Consider the following 26,521-nt stretch of genomic DNA (forward strand, 5'->3'; position numbering starts at 1 on the left):
TATAAAAATTCTTGTACTCTGTAATAACTGGAACCATGTGTTCTGGTCTCATATGTAGCTGAGATGACTAGAGTTTATTTTCACTTTGACAGACTTATTAGTTTAAACTTCAAAAATACTATTTACAGTTGCTTAAAAATCTTGCATGTTTAAAAGGTTTGCATAATCATATTTTCTTTATTTTTTTCTGTTTTCAGAGATCAAAGAATTACTGTACTTCCACTTCCACTGTTAGATTTCACAGCTCTTTCAAAATGTCAAAGTGTCTTTACATTTTACATGCCATCCCAACAGTTCTGTAAATGGGATTTGTATTACAATTCTTGTAAAAATCAATTGCTTGATTATAATAATTGTAATTTGTATTTACAGTCATTTTGTCCTCCTAGAACCGACACCTTATCGTGGTGGAGGGGTTTGCGTGTTACAATGATGCCAGGAGCTATGTTGTCTGGGGCTTTATGCCCCTGGTAGGGTAACCCAAGGCAAACAGGTCCTGGGTGAGGAACCAGACGAAGTGCGGCTCAAAACCCCTTATAATGAAAAAAATTTTGGAACCACATTTTCCCTTGCCCGGACGCGGGTCACCAGGGCCCCCCCCGGAGCCAGGCCTGGGGGTGGGGCTCGATGGCGAGCGCCTGGCGGCCAGGCCTACACCATGGGGCCTGGTCGGGCGCAGCCCGAACAAGGCACGTGGGTCCCCCCTCCAATGGGCTCACCACCCATGGGAGGGGCCATAGGGTTCGGGTGCGAGGTGATCTGGGCGGCGGCCAAAGGCGGGGACCTTGGCGGTCCGATCCTCGGCTGCAGAAGCTAGCTCTAGGGACATGGAATGTCACCTCTCTGATGGGGAAAGAGCCTGAGCTGGTGCGCGAGGTTGTGAAGTTCCGGCTAGATATAGTCGGACTCACCTCGACGCACGGCTTGGGCTCTGGAACCAGTCTCCTTGAGGGGGGTTGGACCCTTTTCCACTCTGGAGTTGCCCGCGGGGAGAGGCGCCGAGCGGGCGTGGGCATACTTATTGCCCCCAGGCTGGGTGCCTGTACATTGGGGTTTACCGCAGTGGACGAGAGGGTAGCCTCCCTTCGCCTTCGGGTGGGGGGACGGGTCTTGACTGTTGTTTGCGCTTATGCGCCAAACAGCAGTTCAGAATACCCACCCCTTTTGGAGTCCTTGGAAGGGGTGTTGGAGAACGCTCCTCCTGGGGACTCCCTTGTTCTGCTGGGGGACTTCAATGCTCACGTGGGGAGCGACAGTGAGACCTGGAGGGGCGTGATTGGGAGGAACGGCCCCCCCGATCTGAACCCGAGCGGTGTTTTGTTATTGGACTTCTGTGCTCGTCACGGACTGTCCATAATGAACACCATGTTCAAGCATAAGGGTGTCCATATGTGCACTTGGCACCAGGACACCCTAGACCGCAGTTCGATGATCGACTTTGTAGTCATGTCATCGGACTTGCGGCCGCATGTTTTGGACACTCGGGTGAAGAGAGGGGCGGAGCTGTCAACCGATTACTACCTGGTGGTGGGTTGGCTCTGCTGGTGGGGGAGGAAGCCGGCCAGGCCTGGCAGGCCCAAGCGTATAGTGAGGGTCTGCTGGGAACGTCTGGCGGAATCCCCTGTCAGGGAGAGTTTCAACTCCTACCTCCAGCAGAACTTCTCCCATATCCCGGGGGAGGCGGGGGACATTGAGTCCGAATGGGCCATGTTCCGTGCCTCCATTGTGGAGGCGGCTGACCGGAGCTGCGGCCGTAAGGTGGTCGGTGCCTGTCGCGGCGGCAATCCCCGAACCCGCTGGTGGACACCGGTGGTAAGGGATGCCGTCAAGCTAAAGAAGGAGTCTTATCGGGCCTTTCTGGCCTGTGGGACTCCAGACGCAGCTGACAGCTACCGGCAGGCCAAGCAGAATGCGGCTTTGGCGGTCGCTGAGGCAAAAACTCGGGTGTGGGAGGAGTTTGGTGAGGCCATGGAGAACGACTTCCGGACGGCTTCGAGGAAATTCTGGTCCACCATCCGGCGGCTCCGGGCGGGAAAGCGGTGCAGCATCAACACTATTTATGGTGGGGATGGTGCGCTGCTGACCTCAGCTCGGGACGTTTTGGGTCGGTGGAGGGAGTACTTCGAAGACCTCCTCAATCCCACCAACACGCCTTCCACTATGGAAGCAGAGTGTGGGGACTTGGGGGTGGACTCGCCTATCTCGGGGGTGGAGGTCGCTGAGGTGGTCAAAAAGCTCCTTGGTGGCCGGGCCCCGGGGGTGGACGAGATTCGCCCAGAGTTCCTCAAGGCTCTGGATGCTGCGGGGCTGTCCTGGCTGACACGCATCTGCAGCATCGCGTGGACATCAGGGGCAGTGCCTCTGGATTGGCAGACCGGGGTGGTGGTCCCCCTTTTTAAGAAGGGGGACCGGAGGGTGTGCTCCAACTACAGGGGGATCACACTCCTCAGCCTCCCTGGTAAGGTCTATTCGGGGGTCCTGGAAAGGAGGGTCCGCCGGATTGTCGAACCTCGGATTCAGGAGGAGCAGTGTGGTTTTCGCCCTGGCCGTGGAACAGTGGACCAGCTCTATACTCTCAGCAGGGTTCTGGAGGGTTCATGGGAGTTTTCCCGAGAAGTCTACATGTGTTTTGTGGACTTGGAAAAGGCATACGACCGTGTCCCTCGGGGGGTCCTGTGGGGAGTGCTCCGGGAGTATGGGGTACCGGGCTCCCTTTTAAGGGCAGTTCGGTCCCTGTATGACCGGTGCCAGAGTTTGGTCCGCATGGGCGGCAATAAGTCGGACTCGTTTCCGGTGAGGGTTGGACTCCGTCAGGGCTGCCCTTTGTCACCGATTCTGTTCATGGTTTTTATGGACAGAATTTCTAGGCGCAGCCAGGGCGTTGAGGGCGTCCGGTTCGGTGACCTCAGGATTAGGTCTCTGCTTTTTGCGGATGATGTGGTTCTGTTGGCCTCATCGAGCCGTGACCTTCAGCTCTCACTGGAGCAGTTCGCAGTCGAGTGCGAAGCGGCTGGGATGAGAATCAGCACCTCCAAATCTGAGACCATGGTTCTCAGCCGGAAAAGGGTAGAGTGCTCTCTCCGGGTTGGGGATGGGGTCCTCCCCCAAGTGGAGGAGTTTAAGTATCTCGGGATCTTGTTCACGAGTGGGGGAACGATGGAGCGGGAGATCGACAGGCGGATCGGTGCGGCGTCAGCAGTCATGCGGGCGCTGCATCGGTCTGTCATGGTGAAGAGAGAGCTGAGCCAAAAGGCGAAGCTCTCGATTTACCAGTCAATCTACGTTCCTACCCTCACCTATGGTCATGAGCTTTGGGTAGTGACCGAAAGAACGAGATCGCGGGTACAAGCGGCTGAAATTAGTTTCCTCCGCAGGGTGGCTGGGCTCTCCCTTAGAGATAGGGTGAGGAGCTCAGTCATTCGGGAGGGACTCAGAGTAGAGCCGCTGCTCCTCCGCATCGAGAGGAGACAGATGAGGTGGCTCGGGCATCTGATCAGGATGCCTCCGGGACGCCTCCCTGGGGAGGTATTCCGGGCATGTCCCACTGGGAGGAGGCCCCGGGGAAGACCCAGGACACGCTGGAGAGACTATGTCTCTCGGCTGGCCTGGGAACGCCTCAGGGTCCCCCCAGAGGAGCTGGACGAAGTGGCCGGGGAGAGGGAAGTCTGGGTCTCCCTGCTGAGGCTGCTGCCCCCGCGACCCGACTCCGGATTAAGCGGGAGATGATGGATGGATGGATGGATGGATGGTGATTTTGTCCTTTAAATACAAATTGAAAGGGAGACGCTGATCCATTTTAGTAACTGGATCAAACAATTCAGCTATGTACTGTTGATCATTTAACTGTAAATCTTTAGCTCTGTTAAATCTTTAATGACAGCTTATTTTCTCTTCAATATCAGAAGCTCTACAGCACCACTACAAGGAAGTGACCCATCATATCTTCAGTGATGCTGTGACGAAATGGCTCCGATATGCAGCAGAACGTCAGGGAGGTGCAAAGAGAAAATGAACAGAAGTGGGTGTGGGCCGCTTGGGGGGGGTCAATTTGCACTTCAATGTTTTTGTGATTGTTATCAAATTGCTATAAAATTACCACCATTGTGCTATTTTTCTGTGAATGTATATATTGTCACGCCCGGCTCGTACGTTCCTCATGTGTGCCACACCCCCCTGATTATCCACGTGTGCTTCCCTGATCGTACCCAGCTGTGTCTGATTATTTTCAATCAGTCCTGTCTATTTGAGTCCATGTCTTACCAGAGTTCAGTGTCTGTCATTGATGTTAGTAGATGTCAGTGCCTGTGTACCTTCCGTTGTCCCGTTCCCGTTTGAATAAATCCTCATTTTCCCCGAGTTCGCCTGCTCGCCTGTTCCTTGCCTGCTTAACCGCCTGTGCGCTTCTCAGCGCCCGCCCCAGATCGTGACATATATAATGTGAATAATAAATTCAATAATAAATTAATAATAAATTCAATTTGAATATCTGTACATGCTATTTTTTATTTAGCTTTAGAAAGCCCTGCTGGATATAACATAATTTCAGCATTAATTCACTTGTGAAGCAATTATAACCCAATATTGATTTGACATACACTAATTCAACATTAAATCAATGAATGAAGAAGTTGTGAAACAAGTGTTGAAACAACGTTGAATCCTTATCGCAAATGGTTGACTTTTCAACGTTGGATAGACGGCCTTCTCAACGAGCAAGATCAATGCTAAATGAACATTGAAGATCAATGTTTTTTAATATGGAATCAATGTCATTTCAACATATGTGTGGTATCTGGGATGCCTTTTGTAGCTTTGAAAGTTTAACATTAACACGGGTAATACACGCTGAATATTTCTTAATAGACTTGGACACTAAAGCATAGACTTTCTTTACATCATCAGAGTAGAACCCCATACTCTGTTGAAATGAAAGTCCCTTGAAGCGGAGGTACAGGAAACAGGCGACATGAGCACCGCATGCGGAGGCAAAGTCTCCTTGAACTTGACCCGTATTATACCTTATTTTTGTGACAAGCTTCCATAAAAAGCACATAAAACTCTTTGGGTAGTAAGGGGAATCGGGGGGATAACAGTAAGATTCAAAAAAGGAAGCTTTTTGGCCTCCAAAATCATCCCAACCCAGTGTTCACCCTCTTTGTTTATAATTTTGGCCTTTGCCACTACTGAAGTTCCCCCTGGTGCTTCACATTCTCTATCAAAGTATACTCAACATATATGGTACTACTACAGTAGTGCCATTTAATGTGATGAGGTACATATTATTCTGTATAATAAATTGTTTGAATCCATATCTTCCCAAATATTTTCAGATTAAAGTATTATGTTTTTTTTTTTTTTTTTGTAAAACTAGCAGTTAAAAACCATAAAACGTACAGGTGGAGGTTTTCTACTGCATTGCAATATCTGTTGTTTCCTGCCATGATGCCGTGTCAGAAATGCAGTCTGGTTAAAGCTCTTTTATTCGTAACGCATGGAACCTGGAACATGAACTACATGCATGACATAGACAGCGGCCATTCTCAGCATGACAGTGCGGCATGCTGGGACACATGCAAATAGGCCAGCCGGCGATTGGCTCACCAACGCCACAGTATAAATTCTGCTGTAAAATTACAGCAGTACTGTTTAATGTATAACAGCTTACTTTGTTTCCATGAACTGTAAACTGCATATTTAAAACTGTATTTTAATACGTATACTCATGTATTTATCATGTTACAGATTACACCAGTAACTGAAGCAAAAAAAAATAATGTTACAATTCAAAATCGTATTAAAGATAAATTTTATATTTACAAACATTTTATATATTATAAAAATTATTTTACCTGATCGATATTTACAGTATTATCATTTAAGGTATTTTACAGAACTTTTAAAAAAATTGTACAGTCAAACAATTCAAGTCAACGTTCAAGTCAGTTTCCCGAGATCCGTCATTGATGTTTGTTGCTGTCTCCCCGATCCTTTTCGTCCCCCCCTAAATAAATCTGCCTATCTAGATTCCTGGCTCCTGGAGTTGCTTCCTCACCCCCATCCACACACGGAATGTAACAACCTGCCATGTATGTTTTGGTACCAAGTTTGCATCATGATTTGTAGTTAAAATTACAGTTTGAACGCCAATGATCTTGAATGCCAAAAAATGAATATGTTGTCTCATGGCAACACATATAATGCACTGTACCTACAGAGATTATGAAACAGACCTTGCTGATGTCAAGTGGGCATGAAATGGGATATAATGTAGGAACTTAACGTTCTAGTTGTAATTATTCATTTCAACATTAAAGTTTTCCTATAGATATCATCTGAGATTCAATAGGTAAATTATTTGTGAAGGCATAGAAACTTTAATAACTTTAATAATACAATTAACAATTCGAACAATGACTACAAACTAAAGGCTTAACATCAAAAACGAACTGATTATTATGGATAGTAATAATATTAGAAAACAAACAAGTAAGGCAATATGATTCAAATAAAAGCAATAAGCAAATAAATAAGTAAAATTAGTCACATTGTCAAATAAATAAATAAATAATCCTACATGGGGGCGGCATGGTGGTGCAGTGGTTAGCACTGTTGCCTCACACCTCTGGGACCAGGGTTCGAATCTCCTCCTGGGTCACATGTGTGTGGAGTTTGTATGTTCTCCCCATGTCGTCGTGGGGTTTCCTCCAGGTACTCCGGTTTCCCCCCACAGTCTAAAAACATGCTGAGTCTAATTGGACTTGCTAAATTGCCCGTAGGAATGCATGTGAGAGTGCATGGTGTGTGAGTGTGCCCTGCGATGGGCTGGCCCCCATCCTGGGTTGTTCCCAGCCTCGTGCCCATTGCTTCCGGGATAGGCTCCAGACCTCCCGCGACCCAGTAGGATAAGCGGTTTGGAAAATGGATGGATGGATGGATGGATAATCCTACATGAAACACAAAACTAATAAACTGACAATTCCTTATGTGCATGCTGGACAAATATAGTCCTGATCAACAGGAGGATTCTGCACGCAGTCATGGTGGTACCATCTGCTGCAAACATCACAGCAGATCTACAGGGAAGGGAGAGTGTTTCCAATGTAGTATAGTTTACACTTTTCACATTTAATATTCATAGCAATTAATGTAATCATAATAGGAAATTCAGGGAAGATTGCTGTCTACATATAATAGCAGTTGATGTCCTAAAACATCAGTATATAGAAAAAACAGATGAGCAGAATAAGGATGACAGGCCGTTGATATAACTGCTCAACTTATAGCTGTAAACATTGTGCAAACACCAATACCAGCTGGTTCACCATCTGCCCTCATATCCTCACTGACTATCTGACAGGTAAATACTCTCCCAGTGACTCCTGTTGGAGTCAGTGTCCAGTGTTTCATCAAATTACTTGTGCAGGTTACAGCTGGAAACTCACTTGCACTCACTTGAGAAACAGTGAATTTCTTATCTGTGTTATCTAGCAAAACACCCTTTTCATCCAAACAGCAGCCTGACTGATTAAGTTAAATCCATTTGCCTGTACATTTTTGACTGAAAGACAAAGTTTCTCTCCAAAAGGGAAAAAAAACAATAAAAATAAATGATTCAGCAAATCTAGGAGGAAAGAGCACAGTGAGATGCTTTATAAATGCCCAGATCCACTCAGTATTGCTTATGGTTTAAAAAGGCAGCCACCAACTTGATAAATGTATACACCATTACACAAAACAGAAGCAGAAATTTGCTAATAATGAAAAACACTAGACACGTACGTCAAGTTAGCGCTCTGCTCCTAGAGCTAGAACCAGCAGCTACTGAATACTCAAGCTGAATACTCAATCCACACCCATGAAAAGAAAAGCAATACCTCGTTTTACTATATTATTATCAAAGAAATTAATCTTATAAGTATGCTTATCACTAATGTATTGCAATATTGTAGAAATTACCCATAGTTTGCCAGACTCCTTCAACCCACAAAAATGGCAGAGGTTGCTGAGACTGTCTGTAAAGAAAGCAAACACTTCAGTTTAGTAAATACATCAATAACATATACAAACAAATGTGGTGTAAGGTTAAACATCCTGTACATAACAGGTACGGGGTTTTATACTGTCCTTTTAATAAGGAACACAGTTCAGAAGAAGAGTCACGCTGATCACGTACCAGATTCTCGGATGAGAGTCATGGCAATAACCAGCCTCAGCTTCTCAGCTGCCTTTTGGTCAGTACTGATATTAATGTCCTCCCCTTTCAAAATGCTCTCAGCAAACTGGAAAAGATTTTATTCAAATCAGACTTTCAGGACAAGATCTAGTGTTTTAGCACACAAACACTTAAGTACTCCAACGTCAAGTACCATTTCGGTACAAATTGCCCATGGAAACAACTATTCAATACTTACTTTCAAAGCCAAGACTCCACAGGATGTGCTGTCTTTCTGAAGTTTGTGAGGGAGAGAACTGCAGGTCCACCTAGGAAGACTGCAGCCTTTGCTGAGCAGGAATGCCCTTGAACAGCAAATTTAGATCAGTCGATTTTATCATATGTTATTACATGAATAATAATTATTATTATTATGGAGAAAATGTTACAGCAGAAAGTACCTTGTCGATTCTAAGCATTTCCTCATTTTAACTGGAGACTCTCCCAAAGGATCCAAATAAAGGGGCCGATTCTCATGGGGGTACATGACCTGCGTAAGAAACACCAAGAATGCTGCTTTATTTTATACCAAAGTAACACTTTTCAACCCAAACAAGTTTTATTAAGTTATATATGTACTAAAGACATGTAACAGGGACTCAGTGAACAGTGAATTTTGAAGGCAATCACATCAGGAAGATTCTGATGGTATCAAGCAATCCTTGAGCATTTGAAAGAGTTTTGGTAAAACGTATAATGCAAAGATGAAGGGAGAGAAAGCAAAGGCTACAGAATGTACCATCCTCTACAGAATGTACCATCCTCTACAGAATGTACCATCCTCTACAGAATGCACCGTCCTCTACAGAATGCACCGTCCTCTACAGAATGCACCGTCCTCTACAGAATGCACCATCCTCTACAGAATGCACCATCCTCTACAGAATGCACCATCCTCTACAGAATGTACCATCCTCTACAGAATGCACCATCCTCTACAGAATGCACCGTCCTCTACAGAATGCACCATCCTCTACAGAATGCACCGTCCTCTACAGAATGCACCATCTTCTACAGAATGCACCATCCTCTACAGAATGCACCATCCTCTACAGAATGCACCGTCCTCTACAGAATGCACCGTTAAACTGTAGTCAAGTCAAGAGAGGCTGCATGAAATGGAGCAGAGATTTGGCTTGCTGGTGTGGTGGACAGACCTTTTATGTCAATCTTGTGAGGGATACGAGGTGTCTCGTCTTTGGCCAGTTTTAGATGATCCATATTAACTTTATGGAAAACGGCAGCCTTCTCCCCCAGCAGACTGGCATTCTTGCCTTGTATTTCTGTAATTATATAAGGTCCTAGACAGTTGGCATCCAGCTTGCCACTTTTCCTCTGCTGGCTCCTTATATTCTGCCTCCACAGCTGGTCACCAACTTTGAAATGGTGCCTTTGTGCACCAGACTTCAGCCTCTTCGCAGAATCTTGTGCCTTTTCAATATTGTCATGGATGGCATTTTTTAACTCATCCAGCCGTCTCACTCCCTCTGCCACTATCTCCTCACCAGTACTTTGCTCCACTGCATTGTCCACCTATAAACCAAATAGTTGGGTTGTTATTTAATAATGGACTTTGCATATATAGACAGTCTCAGAACACATCAGCTGAGCTATGTGACAAATAATTAATTATAATGAATTGAAAATGTATTAACATTTACAGCCTAACCTGGTATTGTTCTGGCACCTCAGAAGGGTAGCGGGCCTCCAAACATGAGGAAGTACGGTGAGAACTTAGTTGTGATTTGTTTTTTTGTACGCAATCCAAACATAATTGCATCCAGATATACGTCCCACGTATCTGGTCTCTCACCCACTAATTTGCTTAAAGTTCTGAAAAAGTATTTGGCAAAACAAGAAAGAGTTTTTGTTAAATCAAAAGCAAAAAATATCAGCTAATGTTTGAAACCAATGCTTCCTGAAAATATTTTGGAATACCTTAATAATGACAATTCATGTTACTCATAAACAACACTTGAAGTCACAAAGGTAAAAACTAGTAAGATGCATTTTCCCAACCTTTGGATAGTCCCATTCATCCGCTCCACCAAGCCATTGGTTTGCGGATGATAAGGAGAGCATAAACTTCGTTCAATTGACAGTTTTGTGCAGACTCGCTTGTTGATCTGTTAATAAAGATTAACATGTAATAAAGCTAAAAAAGTGTACAGACAGTATAATAAGGAATATGTTTGCAATTTAAGTATCATATTCTCTATCCATTAAAGTCACTTATTTGATCAATCCAATTTACCGCATTGACGAATTCCCTTCCTTGGTCAGTCAGGATTCTTTTCGGAGCCCCAAACTGATAAACAAATTTCAAAATGCATGTGGTGACGTCCTCTGCACATTTGGATTTTAGCGGGTAGGTTTGTGACCACTTGGTAAAATAATCCACAAGGACACATATATATTTATGGTCCTGTGTTGTTGTCACCAATTGCCCTATCAGGTCCATCCCCACCAGCTCAAATGGTTCCGTGACCTTAAAAAGAAGAGTAAAATTATATAACAAATAACGGAATGTGATTATTGTCTGTGGTGGTGGAATGCGTAGTTATGTTCACAAATGTCAGTAGTTAAACACTGTCTGTATCCTAACTTTACCATCATGTTGATCCTTGTGCTACAGGGAGACTAAAGTCAATTTAGAAATGAATCTGCCAAATTATGCAAATGTAAATGCCTGTGCATTTGCTCACTGGGTGCCAGTAAAATCAGATGGAAATTTAATGTCATATTTGATGACGTGAGGCTCTCAGATTAGAGTTCATATTTCTCTGACACATCTAGTGTTGCATTCAGAACATTCAGAAAAGCTAAACTAAACTAAAAAGGTAAACATTTGGCTTATCCAAATGAATGGAATATATCATAGTATACATACAGTATATTTCATTAATGAGCAACTTTGACTGTTGTGGTGGTGCATCTATTCTAGTTTGAGAACTATATGTTAAAAGAACAAACTATACTTACCTTTATGGGTGTATATTGCACTTGTTGTTTTATTACATTCTGACTGGCCTGGCATGTCACACACTCTGACACCTATAAAGACATAGACATCAAATAGTTGAAATCAACTGCCACAATCAATTGACACTCATCAAATATATTGTTCTGCATTAAAGATGGAATGAATTGACAAAAAATAGAACAAAAAGATTTAAACCATCACTGTCAAAGAAAAAACACATATCTGCAAAAATCTGCATTTCTTAAAACTGAAACAGACTGATTACAATTTGCTACATTACTAACATGAAAAATTGCTTTTAAAACCATTTTAATTCAGTTGTATCTTATTAAGATACCTTACTGGATCTTAATTTGTGATGACCAGAGAATGAATAAATATGAACCTATTATCTACCTATATTAATAGAAAAAGAACAGTGTCACATTTGAGAAACCTGCAAGAGAACACAGCTTGTGAAATTTACTCACCCATTTATCAATGTCAGCTGACATTCCAGGCCAGAAGAGTCTCTTAGAAATTGCATCTCTTGTTTTTTTTGGCCAGTGTGAGCTCCGGTGGAACTTGCATGGAAATCGATGAATATTGTATTCGCGTCTTCAGCACCACAGACCACCTTTATTTTGACTGGCCTTGCTTGTCCTTTGCTTTGCTTGCTTGTCCTTTTATATAGTATAGCGATCCACCTAAAAATATCAAATGAAATAATTTTTATTAAAAATAAGCACTTCACACCAATACAGCAACAAAGACATACCCGGAGATAGTAACAAGGGCACTGTTTCCTGTTGCGAAGTGTATGTGGACGAATATTGTCAAGGTTTTTCTTCCTCTGTGCTAATCAAGAATCAGCAGCTGCCTGTGCAGTTCTGCAGCTGTCAGTCTTTATTGTGCCTTTTAGAAACATAACTGAGGCACAAGGTCCTCAATTGTTTATATACATATGAAAACAGACACACAGAAAGACACACGCATACGTACACATACACACCTATACACCTCAAAATGCATGTTCATAATACTTAAATAATAAGGGAGTAATTTTACAGCAGCCATCTATTCCTTTACATGCATGTCACACAATACTTACATGGTACACATACATACAATAATATATCATACCTTCAATAATTCACACTAAACAAAAGTATATTCATTATTGTATATTATACTACGGGACCGTGGAATGCTTTAATCTGATTGGCTGACGAACGTTCAGAGGTGTGCAATTATTTTCAGATAACCGCACGGCGAACGTAGTTCCAGGTAGCTCTCTTGACCGCATTACAGTTCCATATCACTTCGCATAGTTAACTGTAATAACGGGAATTAGCATACAGTACCTATACAGCACACAGGACTAACAAAAACAACAACATGACAGACGATTTTCCGAAAGTAAATTTTTATATTTACGGTGAATATGAAACTTTCAACAACTGGGCTGCAGCAGTATTAGTTAGCCTAGTGTACCAACTTAAAGGCTACACATGACATTTCTCACTAGCGAGGTAATAACAGCGCTGCATCTTAAAGCAGACTTACAGTTTAGAGACGGTGCTTCAGAACACTGTTGAGGGACACACAGAGGTAGCCTAATTCATACAAGCTCTCTCTCTCTCTCTGTTTCTCTTTCTCTGTGTCTCTGTCTCTCTCGCTCTCTTTCTAATAACTTCATTATTAACTGCATTAGTCTGCTATCAACGGCTCAAGCCTCCATTGCCAGCTTTAAAATGACGTTTTGGAACTAGCAAAAGAGTCGTTGGATGCGGAAGAAATAATCCTACTCACAATAGCGATTTAAGTAGAAAAACCGGACGAATCCCTTGAAATATATCATCTGATCGATGTCTTGAGGTGTGGCAACCGTAGTATAAGCGGAATAATTGACTCCGGACCGTTGAATTATTAGAAAATAATGCACACCCGAGGTGTAACGGCCACTCCGCTTCGCGTCGTGGCCGCATTACCACCTCGGGTGTGCATTATTTTCTAATAATTCAACGGCCCGTCGTCAATTATTCCTTACATATAATTGTGACGCCCGCTCCGTCCGCTCCTCGTCTGTGCCACGCCCCCTGATTACCCACGTGTGCTTCCCTGATCGTCTCCAGCTTTGTCCATTTACTTTGCTTGGTCCTGTCTTATTTAAGTCCTGGTCTTACCTGTTTGCCTTGTCTGTCATTGATGTTAGTCTGCGTCCAATGTTCCCGGCTCCCCGAAGCCCGATTAAACCCTCGTTTACCCCGATTCCTGCCTGCCTGTCTATTTTGGATCACTCGCGCTCCCTGAGCGATCTTCAGTCCAGCCCGTCCTGCACTTCGCGTGACAATAATAACTATATTTCTCCTAAGGAAGAATTTAAGATAAGATCTTTATTGTCACTATTACAGAAAGAGTGAAAAAACAGTCCAGTGGCTCCCTGTGTAGCAACATAAGTTACAGTAGAGTAATAAACAAGAGAAATAAGAACAACACAAAAAGAGACAGACATCCTATTACAGTACGAGTGTCTGAGTGCAATGTGTACAATATGTCAGTCAAGGTAGTGTGTGCTTAATGACCTGCCCTATGCATAGTACTGCTTAGAAGACAGTCATTCAGGGGGGTGGATACTGTTTCACAGAAACAGTCATTCAGGGGGTGGGGGATGGGCACATTTGGCTGCCTGTGGGTCAATCAATATGTTGCTCTGTTACTCTTTATCAGATTTTGATGTGCTGGCATGTTCTCCTCCAGGTTTGGTTCATTTGATTGCGAAACAGTACATCATTACGTTTAATCAGGTATTTTTGGTTGTATTTTAACAAATACTGCACATAGGATTGCTACACTGAAATATAGTAATCAAGAATGAAAACGAGGTGGTCACATTTATTTTTTTCACGTTCACGTTCACACCTTGTAGTCTTAATTGATTAACAGGTTTACTTTAAAATAGTTATAGGGAGATGTATTTTAGTCACGCGAGTTGTGCGCACCAGTCACGGGCGAATGCGCATGTGACAAAGTCTGGAGCGCACATTATGATGGTTGCGCATATAATAAGAAAAAAAGATGTAGAAAGGTACTTCGCACACAAAACGTCCGGAGGCATGTTTGGCTCAGCAAGTTAAACCTCAGTGCTCATGATCGGAAAGTCGCTGGTTCAAATCTACTCTCGGCATGTTTTCGGGTCCTTAAACAAGGCCTTTACGTCCCCTAGGTACTACAGCAGAAAGCCATCTTTTGCTCTCAGAGCGCAAAATGGGGGAGGTGAAAAGAGAATTTCCCTAAATATCAAGTATAACAAAGTATTCGGCGCCACTTTACAATAAGGCTACCCTTATAAAGGGGTTATGGATTGTTTATAAGCAGGTTATAAATTAGGTTGTACCACTTCGTAAATCATTAATAGACAATTATAAACAAGTTATACCACAGTTTTCAATGCATTCCTACCAATTATAAGTGGTGAAGGGGGCCTTATTGTAAAGTGGTACCAAATATTCTAAGAATAACATTTAAATACGAATCGATAAAAATCAGCACGCAATACTAAATCTTTTTGGACATTAATGTTGCTGCCAAATAGGCCTACCATATAAATCGCTTGGACCCCTAAAAATCACTCAGCTCTAAGGTCATAATCCACATATGCCTCAATTAAAAATTATTTATGGTTGTACATAATGAAATTCTGACTAAATACCAATTTACATGGTCCACTACTGTGTTTGCATCAGACATCTCACGATAAATCATAAGTTTGATCAGATGTTACTTGAGTCGACATATGACTGCATTTTTATTTTCAGTTAGCCTTAAAATTCCAGTGAGGTCTGTATAAATTAAGCAATATACAGAAATGTAATATCCACTAATTTTGTGAGTCATTAATTGATATTTAATTCTGTATTTTTAATGTTTAACCTAAACATAATGCCACACTACACTGGATATTGCAGAATAGAAGACCTTACTTGGAAGGGGAGCAGCCTCCCCCCACCCCCAGAAAGCTCGGGAAATTACAGTCATGATGTAAAGATTCTAACATATGCTTAAATGACTGTTAAGGCCCCTTAGTTTTTTCCTTTATTATTTTCACAACATCTGTGCAAACCAAATAAGAATTACATTGCGTACGTTGTACAAGAACGGCACTAAATAGCTTGAATCTTGAATCCCATAAAATAGTGAAATACCCCAACATTGATTTTAGCCTCTGTGTCAGACCCCAGGGGCCCTTTTCTTAATTGGCATTAGGTTTAATTAGGATTAGTTTGAATGAATGATATAGGGTGGTGTCACGATCGGCAGAAGCGAGAGCGGCGATCGTGCGGGCAAGGAGCAGGCAAGGCAAACAGAGTACGGGGTATACGGGGATTTAATAAAGGCACAGGCAGGACGGGACATAGGCATCGACAACATCAATGACGGACAAAGGACTCGGGTAAGACACGGACTGAAATACACAGGACTGATTGAAAATAAGCAGACACAGCTGGCTACAATCCGGGAAACACACGTGGGTAAGCAGGGGGCGTGGCACACAGGAGGAGCCGACGAGCAGGGCATGACAGGGTGGTACTGTGAAAGCAGGTAGACTCCAGCTTAATTTATTTTATATATATTTTATTTCCTTGAATTGGGTATACTTTACAAAAAAAAATCATCAGTTTAAATTTATCCCAAAAACGTGAGTGCAAATTGTTGCATCATTTATTTGAGTAAATTCTATAGGTTAAAGTAAATTCTATAGGTTAGTTTTTTCAATGTAATGCCTGTCTCTTTTGTGTTTGGGTTACGCTCTTTCAAGGATTCAAGAAAGATTCTGAAAGGATTTGTCAATATATGTTTGTTTAAAAATAAAACAATATTTATGAAAAAGAAAAATAAACAGTAGCACTTACAAACAAAAACGAAACACAATTATACAAAATGGCTTGAAAATGTATGAAGTCATAGTCTCTCAGACAGATTGGGTGCAGAACTGGATTAATAATAAGAATTGCAGCTCCCCCCCCCCCCCCCCCCCCACATATGTGTCCCTGTGATCAGCCAGCATTTTTATTTTAGTCATAGAAGTCCCATAAAAAAATGAATCCGTTAGAGTAAGGAAAGAAAAGCTGAATAAAAAACCTAAATAAATACTAATAAGATAAATGAATAGAAAGAAATGCTGTGTTGTTTTTGCTTTTACCCTAAAGGCTGAGCTGTCACTCTGCTGACTGTAGGTGGATCTTGCTGTCGGAACACAACCCCCTCAGACGAAATGAGTGGCAAAACACGCTGCAACATGCCTGCTTTTAGTCTGGGACACTGATGAAACAAATTATTATCTGCTTATTAAATTAAAAGCAGTTGGAGTCAACAGGGATTCATACAACTTACCAAATTACTAATGGATCAATGACATGATTTGTGGCCAGGAATCGGATTTCCTGACAATTATTTGTGTACTGTGCACACGCTCCTTATTTGGCATGTCATTGCATTTGGACTGCACCCTCACTGTCCAGCCACTTTCCATTTAGATTTTAAATTAACTGTATAGAGCACGTTAAATATCTGCAGTATTCTTTATTTTTATGTCTATTTTTATTATTTTATTACACTGAATTCCTTTAACTTACTTACTGTACCATCCTCAATGTTACAACGTGCAGGACACAGACCAGGGAAGCAGAAGGATATGCGGACCTGGGTAACATGGGTTTTAATGGCCCTGCCTCATGCCCATTGCTTCCGGGATAGGCTCCGGACCCCCCGCGACCCAGTAGGATAAGCGGTTTGGAAAATGGATGGATGGATGGATGGATTGGTTATAATGGGCACACAGAGAGGCATACGAAACAACAGCGTCGAAACAATACAATGGCAGAACTAGAGAAACATACTCCGACGTGGACGTAAATACACAGAACTAATGAAAACAACTCGAAGCAGCTGATCCCACGGGATTCCACTCAAGGTTACCGAGGGGGGCGTGGCACATGGGAGGGTCAGGTGAGCGAGGTGTGACACTCAAATTGTTTGTGCTGTGCACCAGAACTCAAGGAACACACATTTCCTTCCTTTACGTTGCATATTATGTTGATGTATATAAAACACAAGAAAACCTTTGAAATTGAAATGACTTAGACGTAGCTGACTTTGACACTGAGGATATTTGTTGATGAATTTAAAGTGACCAGGACACCAATGGATACTCTGGTGGTACGTGAACAAGATGGTACTAGTATTTTTATATTATTACAACTTTTATTTGCTCAGAAATGACAACGGCAAAACGATGTTTCGGAAGCTGGATTCCGAATAGCTCATTCCATTTTAGACATGTTTTGATGCCAAACCAGTTGATTGACAGGTTGGTTGTTCAAAAAAAAGCAAAAGCAGTATTGAAAATCATTGTCTTATTCTTATATTTTTATTTGTATTAATATTATTTTTTTTAATTCAAAATGTATTTTCTTATTTTATAGAGATTTATCTAATTGATGGCACTCCTATGCCAAGGAACGTGTTCTTTGTAAATCCAGATTTAGGCTTTGCCTACAGGCAGATCATACCTGGCACCTGTTCTGCCCAAATACAGTAAAGGGGTCGAGGGAAAATTAACACAATATGTAAACAGTTTTTTTTTTCTTTTTTGCTTCTTATCCTTGGGTCTGATCACATATGACTATAGTATACTTTATGTACTTTTTAAATATTTCTATATTATTGGTAATTATTTTGTGAACATTATTCTGCTACCCTTCTGCCTTGCTTGTTGCACAGTCTGAAGTAGTGGCAATTTCATTTCATGCTGGTGTACGACTACATTCATATTGTGATGCTCCTCGTGTGTGCCACACCCCCTAATTACCCACGTGTGATTTCCTGATCGTGCCCAGTCGTGTCTTGTTTTCTGCTGCCTTGTTCTGTGTATTTAAGTCCCTGTTTTGCATTAACCCCTTGTCTGTCATTGAAAGTGTTGCGTGAGACCTGTTCCTGTACCTTGTTTCCTGTCCCAATCTCTCCATTAAACCCTGTTCGTCCCGCATCTTGCCTGCAACTTGCTTTTACTGCTCTTTGAGCCGCACCAACCACGCTCACTCAGCGCACCCGTCCTTCCGAGCGTGACAGGTATATGTGACTAATAAAAATCTTTAATATGGAACTATTACTAAATCTTTCGCAGAGGGAAATTAATTTTAGTGGAAGTCACTTTTCAGTGAATTTCACCTTAACCTTTGCAAAACGTGTCAGTCCCACACCATGATACCACTTCTGCACAGTAGAACATCATTATTTTGCATTGTTTCACATAATATTATTGTTAAATTTAACACTTTAAAGAGTGTAGCGAGTGTTATTTTTACAGTGATTAACTTTTTAAACTCTTATAGCATCCAGTTGACACCATAGATTGTTATCACATTGTGACTCCACTCCTTCCTAGAGTGTCAGCAGATATGGGCGACACGTAGTTACAAATTTGATGGCTCTTATCTTCTGCCCAGTAGTATGACCTTGGAGTTCCGGTGGCTGCAGTTTCAGTACCACAGTTTTCGGACCGTAATTTTAGAACCCTGTTTTTACACAATAGTGCCATCTAACAAATGGATGACCTCCTACAGTAGTGTAGGCTGCAGTTTCCGGACCACGATCCCAGGGCCTCAGTCTTACACAATAGTGCCATCTAACAAATGGATGACCTCCTACAGTAGTGTAGGCTGCAGTTTCCGGACCACGATCCCAGGGCCTCAGTCTTACACAATAGTGCCATCTAACAAATGGATGACCTCCTACAGTAGTGTAGGCTGCAGTTTCCGGACCACGATCCCAGGGCCTCAGTCTTACACAATAGCGCCATCTAGAGCCAATACACCAGGACAGATTTGTGTAAAAAAGCTAAAATGTTACTATAATAGATGAATGTAGGATTCTACAGTTCTGCGTTCTAAATATAATAATTGTTGGTACCGGGTGATACTTTTGTAATTTAATCTTTCTCAGTCAGTTTTATATTACACCAAATCCCAACAATTTGACTAAAGTAGTTGACCTGACCAACTACAAAATATGCATCTACAGTAAAGGCGTTGAGAGTTATTTGGATAATGTGCTGGCTTTTGTCTTATATGAATGGCCACAAGACAAAAAATGATTTAATAGAAATGTATTTATTTATTTATTACATAAAACAAACTACAACAAGCAATGGAGAAACGATGAGGGTGAAAAGCAGGTAGGAAAAGTGAGGGCGTAATACGTGTGTGTGTGAGTGCGCGTGGTGTGCGCGTGGTGTGTGTGTGAGTGCGCGTAGTGTGCGTGCGTGTGAGTACGCGTGGTGTGCGTGTGGGTGCACGTGGTGTGCGTGTGAGTGCGCGAGGTGTGCGTTTGAGTGCACGTGGTGTGCGTGTGAGTGCGCGTGGTGTGCGTGTGAGTGCGCGTGATGTGCGTGTGAGTGCGCGTGGTGTGCGTTTGAGTGCGCGTGATGTGCGTGTGAGTGCGCGTGGTGTGCGTTTGAGTGCGCGTGATGCGCGTGTGAGTGCGTGTGGTGTATGTGTGAGTGCAAGTGGTGTGCGTTTGAGTGCTCGTGGTGTGCGTGTGAGTGCGCGTGATGTGCGTGTGAGTGCGCGTGGTGTGCGTTTGAGTGCGCGTGGTGTGCGTGTGAGTGCGCGTGATGTGCGTGTGAGTGCGCGTGGTGTGCGTTTGAGTGCGCGTGATGTGCGTGTGAGTGCGCGTGGTGTGCGTTTGAGTGCGCGTGATGCGCGTGTGGTGTATGTGTGAGTGCAAGTGGTGTGCGTTTGAGTCTGCGTGGTGTGTGTGTGAGTGCGCATGGTGTGCGTGTGAGTGCGCGTGGTGTGCGTTTGAGTGCGCGTGATGTGCGTGTGAGTGCGCGTGGTGTGCGTTTGAGTGTGCGTGATGCGCGTGTGAGTGCGTGTGGTGTATGTGTGAGTGCGCGTGTTGTGCGTGTGAGTGCGCGTGGTTTGCGTGTGAGTGCCTGTGGTGTGTGTGTGCCCATGGCAGAGTATGCATGTGTTTGCTCTTAGCAGAGTACATCTTGTGTGTGTTTGAGGCAGAGTACAGGTGAGTGCTTCCTATACAAGTGTATGCATAAGGTGGGGTAAGGGCAGTGTTGATACTTTGGCTTTTTTCCCTCGTCATTTTAAACAGTGCTGCCTAACCAGTAAATATGGTGTGAAGGTTAGTATTATTAGTAAACTGTTGATATTATTAGATGTATATTTGCATAGCATGATATGGTATTTCCTTTGATTTTCTTTAATCCACCATAATAGTGTTGAATAGGGCAAGAGTATAAAACTTGTCTTGTTAGTTTTTATTACTACATGTTCTTGCATGATGCTCTCGTTTTACACTGAAGTGTGAAAACAACTTTCCTGTTGCCATTCGGCATGTAATACCACCATCTGTTGTGCCTGGTAGTCGACCTACTGTAGCCTTGAAACAAAACTCAACCCCACCCTTAAAATTTATTATACCACTCCAAAGACAAGTTTAAGAAATTCTTCTCTGATTCAGAGCCAACATTTGAAAAAAATTATTTTTAATTCATTTTTAATTCAGATGAGTTGTTCAGATTGCATGAACAGCCACAGCAGTTCAAATTGTATTACAAAGAGCAAACATCCAGTAAAGTGAGTGTTTGGCAGAGTCTTCTTCATTACGGTGAATAATGTAAATCACGGCGGCTGTTAGGTTATATGCCTAATTCAAGCTAATGAAAGTGATTCAGTCGGTTTAATTAAACATGGGGACATTCAGTGAAATTAACTCAACTATATTATGGTTTCAGAACACATACAAAGAATGTCATTTTCAGAATATTCTATTTGTGTGGAACTACTATCCATGATTCAGTAAGAATTATGCATGAAAACTAATACATTTACATCCCATTAACATAATGTAAATAATTCCAACATGTAAGGATGTATGGATGTTTGTTTTATTTACAGAGACCAAGTGAAAAGACATAATTTAGATCCACATAAAGGAGACTTATCATCCATCTTCCAGGTGTGCATTTATTACTGAAATATATTTAAAAGTAGTATACACAGGGAGGTACAATTAGTAGTTTGTCCTGTCAATGGAAAGACACGCTATATGGACAAATGTATTGGGACACCTGGCCATTACACCTAACCTTAATGACATCCCATTCTAAATCCATAGGCACCAATATGGAGCTGGTCCTTTGCAGCTATAACAGCTGGCACTCTTCTGTGAAGGCTTTCCACAAGTGTGTTTGTGGGAATTTTTGCCCATTCAACCAGAAGAGCATTTGTGGGGTCAGGCACTGGTGTTGAATGTGAAGGTCTGCTTCGCAATCTCTGTCTATTTCATCCCAAAGGTGCTCGATGGAGTTGAGGTCAGGGCTCTGTGTCGGCCAGTGAAGTTCTTCCACACCAAACTCACCCAACCATGTCTTTATGGACTTTGCTTTATGTACTGGGACACAGTCATGCTGGAACAGAAAAGGACCTTCCTTCCCCAAACTGTTCCCACAAAGTTGGAAGCGTACAATTATCCAAAATGTCTTGGTATGCTGAAGCGTTAAGAGTTCCCTTCAGTGGAACTAAGCAGCCTAGCCAAGCCCATGAAACACAACCCCACACCATTATCCCTCCTCCACCAAACTTTACAGTCGGCACAATGCAGTCAGGCAGGTAAGGTTCTCCTGGCCAATCCCAGACTCATCCATCTGACTGCCAGACAGAGAAGTGTGATTCATCACTCCACAGATCACATCTCCACTGCGCCAGAGTCTAGTGGCAGCATGCTTTACACCACTTTATCGGATGACTGGCATTATGCTTGGTGATGTGAGGCCTGCATGCAGCGGCTTGGCCATGGAAGCCCATCCATGAACCTCCCAGGACACTCTTTTTGTGTTGAGGTTAATGCCAGAGCTAGTTTGGAATCTGCAGTTATTTCCTAGGTCTTTATCACTCCTTTTTTCATACCTTTTCAGAATCAGAATCTTTTTATTTGCCCAGGACAGAGAAGTACAAGGAATTTCTTTTGATGGGGGTGGTATCACATAAACAAAACACACACAAATAAACATCTAAAGGTAAATATACAAAGATTTATTTTTCACAGGAGATGTGCAATGCTGAGTAAAGCATGTGGACAATATAAATAAATAAAAAGATAGATAATGGATGGATGTAATGTGTAAAGAGCTTAGGTACAGTGCAGATGAGTTCAATTAGTTAAAATATGATAATGAAGCTTGAGCAGTGTGTGGTTCCTTATCCTACTGGGTCGCGGGGGGTCCGGAGCCTATCCCAGAAGCAATGGGCACAAGGCAGGGAACAACCCAGGATGGGGGGCCAGCCCATTGCAGGGCACACTCACACACCACTCACTCACACATGCATTCCTATGGGCAATTTAGTAACTCCAATTAGCCTCAGCATATTTTTGGGCTGTGGGGGGAAACCGGAGTACCCGGAGGAAACCCCACAACGACATGGGGAGAACATGCAAACTCCACACACATGTGACCCAGGCAGAGACTCAAACCTGGGTCCCAGAGGTATGAAGCAACAGTGCTAACCACTGCAGGTGTGGAGCATTATACACTCAAACTACTACACTGACCTCTCAAAGCAGTTTCTCCCCCAACCACAGCACCACAAGTGGTTCCTTTAGTCAACTACCAGTATACTCACTGGAAAGCAGCCCGTAACAATAAATAACAATCTAATAATAAAATGTTTATCTGAGAGGAGGGGGTTAAATGAATAACAGATGACAGCTTAGCAACACAGCTTACAGAAGTTTGATAATTTATTCTGCTTATTGTATATATATCACAATCTCTTTATAATATAATAAATATGATAATTGTGTGGTGAAGTTCTGTGCCATTGTCTGTGCAATTATCTGTACCATTAACAACACATAATGCCACATGCTAAACTACCTGTGTTTTGTTTGATCCTGAAGAACAACACAAAGTTCTCTGCCAGCAAGAGATATTTAGCAAGATCTTGCAACCAACATAAACCATCTGAAGAAATGCAGGTTTAACATTAACTGATCTTCAGTCATGAATGGAGCCATCAGAGGTTTTAATCGCAAAACATATGATCCATGTCACACAATTTCTCTTGTCACACAAGTTCACGAAGAGGCTGTGGACCAAGAAGATAATTTTTAAGACTTTTAACTGAAGCTTTGCCGAGCTCTTCAATGTTTGAGGGAAAAGAAGGCAAAATGAACTTGGCTCTCGATAGTACTGCTATGAATTGATGGTTATCTCGTCACTGAGAGGCTGGGCTCTATAATAATTTATTACATCTATACCATTGAATTACAGTACATGGTGGGACAGGTATTTGTAATAGTTTCATTGTTTTCACGCACTGTCAAATTTAAATTTTTTCTAACCTTGAGACAGATGTGGAAGTAAAACTGGACATTGGTAGCCCGGGAGGGAGGCACAGGGGCGCCGCTAGCAATTTTGGGCCCTATGACAAAATATGAGGTTGGGCCCCCCTACCACACCCATTCAGATCTCTGGGGGCCCCTAAAGGGCGTGGGCCCTTAGAATTGTCCCAACTTTCCCCCCCTTAGCGGCGCCCCTGGGGAGGCATATTGGGTCTGTTATGTCTTAGGCAAGAAGAGATTGTTTTGAGTACTGTGTGACCTCGCTTTGCGATAGCTGCCTGCAGTAAGTTCCGCAGACCCCGAGGAAAGCTCGGACCTTGGAGAGGCAGACAGCGGCACAAAAGGGGGGGGAGAAACCACCTGCAGGGAGAGATTCGAAGCTGCCCCAACTGGTGCACAGTGAGTTATAGCTTTATAAAATAGTTGCGGCAGGCAATATATAGCATGCTATGCGGTAGTGCAAATGTATAAGTAATTATGTTAATCATATTAATCAAATGTTAACCGTGTATTTGCAGTGATTTAATGACAATACGTCAATGTGTTAATCATTAATCAATGGAACACCCAAACATTAATAGTGATTCAATGTCATGTAATCAATATCTATATTCATATCTCAAGTAGAGTCTAGCAGTTGAGACATATTCTGGTAAACACGTCTAGGTCTGATTTAGAGTCAAGGCAAGAGAAAATGTTATTTACTGATTTTCAAAGTGTTCTCTCATCGGTAACACTTTACCCGAGGAAGCACAAATAATGTAGTATTATGCTGTTACTTATGAATTAATAAACCACAAACTAAGTCTTAGTCAGCAGCTTGATTTTGTCCGTAAATATGGTCGCTGCACACGCTGCATCTAACTGGTAAAATTCTGGCAAAATGGGTGGATTTTACCTTGTTGCCAAGGTGAACCAATAGAGCAGGAGAATTGTGTTTGTTATATGTTTCAGCTCAGTTTGTTGGTGTTTTGTGACCAATCAGGATTTAGACACCCTTATTGGGAATTGGGAGTTATGGTTTATTAGCTGGTTGCTCTGTAAGCTCGGGTGACTTGGTACCGAGTGCCAGAGTGTGATGAGAGCGCTTTGCTGAGTTGCTGGAATAAAAGAGATTTCCTTTACTCACCAAACTGAGAGCTCCGACTTTTATTCTAAGTGTTATATTTAAAATTTTTCTACCACACTCTCTAACTCCTGTTTGGACTCCAGAGCATCTGCCACTCATGACCCGTCACTGCTTTGGCCACCAGCTTCTCTCTGTATTCCAGCCCATACTTATCCAGACATAGAATAGAATAGAATAGCTACTTCATTGTCATTCAGAACATACACCGGTTAGTGCACATCAGAGCATAATTACATTGCATTGACTCATCATCGGCCCAGCAGAGTGAATTAAAAAAGAATATAAAGTGGAATTAACATAGAATATGCATAAAAATATATTAACAGCACTATAGCAGCAAACACCAGTGTACATCGCCGTTTCAGACATATTGCACTAAACTATTAAAAAGAAGCAGCTCTTGAAAGTGACGTGTGGATGGATGGAGAGAGACGGAGTGTGTGTGTGGGGGGGGCTGCCATGAGGTATTGAGAGTTCAGGAGTCTAATAGCTTGAGGAATTAAACTATTACAGAATCTGACTGTCCTGGTCCTGATGCTGCAAAGCCTCTTCCCAGAGGGCAGCAGGGCGAACAGTCCCTGGTGGGGGTGGGCGGAGTCTCTGATGATGTCACAGGCTCTGCTGAGACAGTGTTTGTGCACAATGTCCTGGATGGATGGAAGAGAAGTCCCGATGATCCTCTCTGCAGGCCTCACCACTCTCTGCAGCCATTTCCTGTCTGAGGCTTTCGAGCTGCCAAACCAGATGGAGATACAGCTGGTCAGCACGCTCTCTATGGTGCCTCGGTAGAAGGTGCTGAGGATGGGAGAGGAAAGCTCTCTTCATCCGGCGCAGGAAGTGCAAACGCTGCTGAGCCCGTTTAACCGGTGATGTTGTGTTTGGTGACCAGTCCAGATTGTCAGTTATCTGCTCCCCCAGGAATCTGACGCTGCTGACCACCTCCACAGCACTGTTGTCAGTGACGAGTGATGAATGACTGGGCTGTTTCCTCCTGAAGTCCATGATCATCTCCTTGGTCTTCTCCACATTCGGGATCAGGCTGTTGTCACTGCACCATCCCACCAGTCTCTTCACCTCCTCTCTGTAGGGCAGGTCGTCGCTGTTCCTAATGAGACCCACTAATCCACTTTGGATTTAGCCTGAACACCACCTCTCACCCCCCCCATCACAGACGCCCCACCATAACACCGCCTTAATATATTACCTGCACTGAAGCCCGTTTGGAGTGAGGTGTTTCAGTGCTGCTCTGGTCTCCTCCCACAGTCCAAAGGTGTGCAGGGTTGGCTGATTGGCGTCTCTAAATTGGCCTGTACTTGTGTGAGTGTGGCTGTGTGAGTGTGTGCAACCTGCGGTGTGTTGGCACCCCCCAGGGTTGGCTCCCGCCCAGGGTTGGTTCCTGCCCAGGGTTGGTTCCCGCCCAGGGTTGGTTCCTGCCCAGGGTTGGTTCCCCCCAGGGTTGGTTCCCGCCTGCGCCCGTTGTTCCTGGGATAGGCAAATCTATATTATTCTATTATAAACTTATAATTAGTTACATCAAAGGCGTTTGGGTAGCTTGCAAACCTTACAGACTATTTACAAGGTAATAAAACTCTTACATACATGTAAATGCGTGTGCAGATTTGTCTTGAATTGAAAATGTCACAGCAGCCAGGAGACCAAAGCTGGCAGCCCTGTGAACCTCTGAAATATATGTAAATAAGCGGGAAACCTTTTCCTGCCACTGAATTAGCTTTCATTAGTGTGTCATTCAGACCACACACTGGTTTGTGTTAAATTTGCCATACAAAAAATAAAGATC

At 43.1% G+C, this 26,521-nt stretch overlaps 1 protein-coding gene and 1 long non-coding RNA gene across 4 annotated transcripts in view; both read right to left on the bottom strand.

The window, feature by feature from the left end:
• LOC125721538 (NACHT, LRR and PYD domains-containing protein 3-like) overlaps positions 1-26,521 on the bottom strand; it is a 111,384-nt gene that overhangs the window by 40,805 nt on the left and 44,058 nt on the right. The gene's annotated exons all lie outside the window — the stretch shown is intronic.
• Positions 8,188-8,695, bottom strand: LOC125721573 (uncharacterized). The gene is made up of 3 exons (XR_007385836.1): positions 8,614-8,695; positions 8,412-8,517; positions 8,188-8,279 (listed from the first exon to the last, which is right to left on the bottom strand). It is a non-coding gene; the product is annotated as an uncharacterized LOC125721573 (long non-coding RNA).

This window comes from Brienomyrus brachyistius, unplaced genomic scaffold, assembly GCF_023856365.1.
Source record: "Brienomyrus brachyistius isolate T26 unplaced genomic scaffold, BBRACH_0.4 scaffold34, whole genome shotgun sequence".
Taxonomy (NCBI): domain Eukaryota; kingdom Metazoa; phylum Chordata; class Actinopteri; order Osteoglossiformes; family Mormyridae; genus Brienomyrus; species Brienomyrus brachyistius.